The sequence below is a fragment of the Uranotaenia lowii genome, chromosome 2, assembly GCF_029784155.1.
Source record: "Uranotaenia lowii strain MFRU-FL chromosome 2, ASM2978415v1, whole genome shotgun sequence".
Lineage (NCBI taxonomy): Eukaryota > Metazoa > Arthropoda > Insecta > Diptera > Culicidae > Uranotaenia > Uranotaenia lowii.
The window spans coordinates 264,923,179-264,928,637 of NC_073692.1; positions in this window are offsets into that span (position 1 = coordinate 264,923,179).

Consider the following 5,459-nt stretch of genomic DNA (forward strand, 5'->3'; position numbering starts at 1 on the left):
TAGTGTGCCCAGCTAAATAAATGCCAGCGGACGACACGAGAATGCTGCTGCTATCTATTCCCATACATAAATTCATGATGTAAAAACTGGAGAAACTGGAGAGTCTCGAAAGTTTTCAATTATAGTTTTTCCGGCAAAGTTGGGTCATCTTGTAGGGCTTACAGGATTGTGAAGTTCTTCGCAGAGCATCTGCTGGCAACCGATAAGCTTTTTCTGCATCCTTCCAAATTACTGTGTTTATCGAAGAAGTGAGCTCCAGAGTTATTTTCTCTTGATTAATGTAGTCAATTTTCGACAAAAAAAAAGCTATAAGTTCAAATTCCACGGTGAACATCTGGAACAATCGAAATGTACTGGATTATGTTAGATGAATTATTGTTAGCTTAAGCTAAAAAAAATTGTGAATAAAATTGTGGAACCCTGGTTTATGTGCACCAAATTAACTAACTTAGATTTAATTAAAAAGAATTCTTATTACACTTTCATCGTGTGAATAAACGTTAGAGCTGCAAAAATCGGTTGTTGGACAGATAGGTGAAACTTGTCATAAAGGGAAAAAAGTGCTCCCTACTCTACTGAGCTGAAAAAGCTATAGACACATTCCACCGTGACGTGAAATCGCTTTTCCGGACTTTTCTGCACTGTTATCATTCTAGAAGACAACCAATTTACTTGAAAATGAAAAAAAAATGTAGCAAACTGTCGCAAATTGAATTTCCTTCAAAATAAATATAATTTGGTCATTGTAAAATTTGAGTTGTTTTTGTTGTGATTGATTACTTTTGTGACGTGAAGTCACGCTAGAATAAACCATTTTGGACTCTAGTACATACAACTTTGATTTCCTGTTCTCTCTGAAGAAATAGAGTATCAGTGTCTTCGAATTAGTTGTAAAGAAAACTATTACCCACAATTTGATGTACGTAGCTTCTCGATTGAACAACAACGAACGAAGTTATGCTTATTTGAAGTTGTGAAATGAATTCATTCGGTTCAAACAGAACACTGTAGTTGACTGAATTCACGTCACGAATATAAAGTTATACCTGTGGTGATACTGAACCATTCTTTGGAGCCTTCAAATTATGTGTACACTTTCAAAAACGATATTCTGTTGTTCCGACCCAAGGCCTAGTTGGCTTGGATCAGGTGAGTTCCTGTCTAAGGCAACTTAAACACCAAAAAACCGCTACCGGGTCTCAATTATTCCAGGATTCACGACACAACCGACCGACTTTCATCGAACAAGCACTTTCTACCACTTACTTGTTTTGTACGTTCCTGCTCAACTGGATTGAGCTGCCGTTCACCGTAGTTTCACCCTACTTGATTCCCGATAGCAACGTTTTCACAAGATTTCAAGGCACTTTATTACAGTGAATACGAATACCTACCTACCAACAATTCAACACGACTGTACGATGCAATGTAAACATTGTCTTCACGCTCAACGAGAAAGGGCCATCGTCAAGTACACGCTCCTACGGACGAACTCATATGGATGCTGTCAGAAAAAGTATTTCTGAAGGGGCCAGTATGTTCGCGATACACGAACTTGGGTGGTGTGGCGCTATCTGGATTTGAGAAATACTAGGAGTGTGAAGTTTGAACGATGAGGCTTGCTGTCATATTGGGGCGCGTTAGCAGCGATCAAACTACGAAAGGCAGTTTCCGACAGGCCGTCTATAAAAGACCCTTTGGGAAGAAACGTGGAACTTTTCTGTTGCTGGCAGTCCAAGATGTCACTTCTAAACAAACCAATCTACGTTCTTCTATCGTTGTTATTATTGTGATCAAATCGTCAAAGTTTATTTAAATTAAGTAATATAGGTGTAAGCTAAGTTAATATCAGTGTTTCTTTCGTGAAATATATGAAGAACTTACCTGTGAATTGATTTACACGCTGAAGAAGAAACTACACTTACCATCCTGGGAATAACCATCGAACCTGAAAATAAAGAAATATTTGCCGTTTTAGACATCAGAATTACACCTGGAAGGATAGCAATCAGAGGACTTTAGCCGGCAGAAACGAGGTACTTTACAAAAACCTTAATCTTTCCTTATTTTGATTGGCACTTGAATAGCAACATATTGAGGGATCATATGTTAAAATTACTACTGTCTTCGTTTAAAGATTTACCAAAAAACACAAAATTTTTTTTTCAATCTTTTTGTATTTTTATTTGAAAATAATGAACTTATTAAAAAAAATCAACAAAATTATGCTCGATTTGTAAAAATCCGACCACCTGAATGGTAAAACAGCTTTTAGAGCATATTTTTCATTAAAAAATTTAAAAAAAATCAAATTTTGTGACGTGAATTCACTCATTCGCGCTGTTGTAACTCAGCTAGTTTCCAACCGATTTCTATAAATTTCAGAGTTTTAGAATCGTCTTATCATTTTCAAGAAAAATCTCATTTTTTTATTTCAAAATATGTCATACTTTTCTCGTAAAATTCTAAAGTTCCCTTTTTTGTGACGTGAATTCATTCATTTGCGACTGTTATAGTTCGCTTTTCAAACCAACTACATTGGATATAAACAAATTCTTTTTTCTATAAAATAAAGCCGTGTTTTTTGGCTTCAAAACATACTAAAAATATATCCGAAAAAAAATCATCCATATATTAAAATTAATGATTTTGTAAAAGTTGTCAATATAACTACTTTTTCCAACAAAAAAAAATTGATTTTCAAAATCATCTAAAACATGTGTAAAAAAACTTTTTTCTGTTTTTTCCGTTGATTTTGTGTGGTTTGAATTATCAAAGATATAGACAATTTTGAGATTTTTTTATACGCGAACGGATAAAAATCACCTTTAAGCGGTACAAGCGCGTGGAATGTGTCTATAGACAATCTTGGATAGGATGAAAGAAGTGTGTGTGAATATAAATTATGAGAAAATATGTTTCATGTTCCTGTATTTCGTTTCAGTTCCTTGAATAAGGCAATGTTCCGAACATCACTCATTTTCACTGAGCCATGCTTGACTGCATTCGGAGGCAAAAAAAATCGTAGCATTCAATTTTTCTTTCTCCTTCCAAAGCATACAAACAATTACGCATGACAACGACGCTTCCATATTTGGAATACTCAACAACCTTAACCTGAACCACGTGCGTATCGCAGTGATCGAAAAAGACATTTTCTGGCTAGAAACGAATCCTGATTGCTTTTCTTGAGCGATTTTCGGAACATTGGATAAATGATTAATAATATTCTAAACGTTGGATGAAGCATTTATAAAAATTGTTATAATTAACCTGATAAACCTGATGAATAAATATCGAATAACTTAAAAACTTGATAAGAACAATAGTTTGAGAACCTGAAGAATGGGGCGTGGGTGCCCATTCATAAGTATAAGTAAAGGAACGGGGATTTCCAATAACTATCTTTGTCGAAAATTCAGGAAAAGGAAAACAGGAAGACAAAATTAAGCCAAACCAAAAAGCAGATAATTTTAATAAGATAAGGGACTTGAAATGTACCGAATAGTGGTATTCGGCGAACGGCCTTATACCGAATATTGACCTTTTCAACTATTCGGTCAAATGATATTTAATAAAAATACAAATGCGATTATTTCCTTCATCTTGATGTCCATAATGCTTTTGAGTTGATTTTTTTTTCAAATAGATGATATTACCAGATGATGTTTAACAAGATTATTTTCAAGTAGGGGTCTTTCTGATTTAAAAAATTTCACCAATAACTTTTCGCTTCTAGGGCGTTTATCGCCATAGAGAATGGGTTCCTGTGAAATCTGGGCAAAACACGTCGAGACAGGTGCCAAGCAATTTTAAAATTCTAATTTGATATCGAATTAGATGAAAGTCGAATATGAGCAAGACGTCATCAAAATAGTTGTTAATAAGAACGATGATCTTTAACCTTATGCATACCATACTTTTAACCAACGGTCGCGATATTTTTTTTTAATTTGAAAAATAGGCAAATTTGAACAAAATTTAGGCCAAAAACATACAAGATGAAAGTTGATTGGAAATAACTTAAATTTTCAAGTTTACATTGAATCATAGCAGCAGTATTGAAATCGTATCTAGGGATTAAACAAAAATTTTATGTTCATTTTTAAAAATCGTTTTTGAACACAAAACCTTGAAATTTTCAAAGAGAAATTAAATTTTTTTTTCATGACATTTAGCAAATAGTTTGAATATAGCCGGGCATCCCGGCCAGATTTGACTTATCTCGAATTCTTTAACGGATTTATGAGAAAGCCTGGATACTTCAAGAAAATTTGAAATAATCGTTAATCAAAGTATAAAGCGATACTTGTCTTCATCTCCTGTACGATCTACAGGGAAAAATACACAAATTCACCTTAGATATTCAACATTACTTTTGGATATTTTATAAATTATCCAAAATGATTTGAAATTTGACAAGTCTGTGATCGTTTAAAATTATAAAATAAATATTCGGCCGAATATTTAGCTCAACTATTCGGTGAGCCGATTATTCGGCCTAACGGTTTTTGGGCGATATTTGGCACCGAATGTCCGGCCAACCGCATATTCGGTACATCTCTATTAGAGACACTGAATTTTGGGAGAATAAACGGTTTGAAACAAATTTTTAACTTGAGAGATATCATGGGGCTCTTGTACATAGCATACATGAAGGCGTTTCACAGGCTCTTAAGATTGTACTTAACAAAAATGGAACACTTTATTTTGTTGTACCGTCTCGAATTCCTTCGGAGTCCGAAATTGAAACAAGACGATATACACTCGACAAGACGATATAACTCTCAGAAAGCAACACCCTCTGATTTTATTCAGGACCGAATCCCACTTTGTGCTAAAGGAAAGTAAATATTTCTTAGCAAAATTGCGTAGTTCAACTTAACAGCACTTAAGCGCCAACAACTAAAAAAAGTTGATGTGCTGAAGTCTCTGAAAAGCCGGACTTTCTTCCCAGGGTGGAGGGGTTCTTCCAAAGAAGACTTAACCAAATGGGGTTGGCGAAATGAGGGAAGTTTGTTTAGGAACACGAACTTAGTCGCCGCGGTAATAGTCGTAGTTTTCCGTATCATAAAAAGACCAAACATAATGCTTAAAAAGAACTTCACAAAGGTAACTTAAATGCAACTTACCAGTAAAATCGTCCTTACACTTGCACACAAGTTACCGCCAGAGAACTTCCCGGACTGGGGTTGGCTGCCGGAACGATCAGCCAGGCTGTTAAATCCCGAGATATTCGCATACTCGAAACACTTTTTGCGCGGCGCGTTTAATTGGTACCGATTAAAAGGGTGAAAATACTGAAGACAGTAAAAAAAACCGCCTTACGAATTTGTTTAAATCGCAGCTAACTTCAAACAACGTCTTCCAAACTCAAGTACCAGATGGCTAAGACCCCCGTTTTCTTGTTTTTGGTCCCAAGAAAACTCCATTTTCCAACTTCCCAAAGGAAAGTCTCC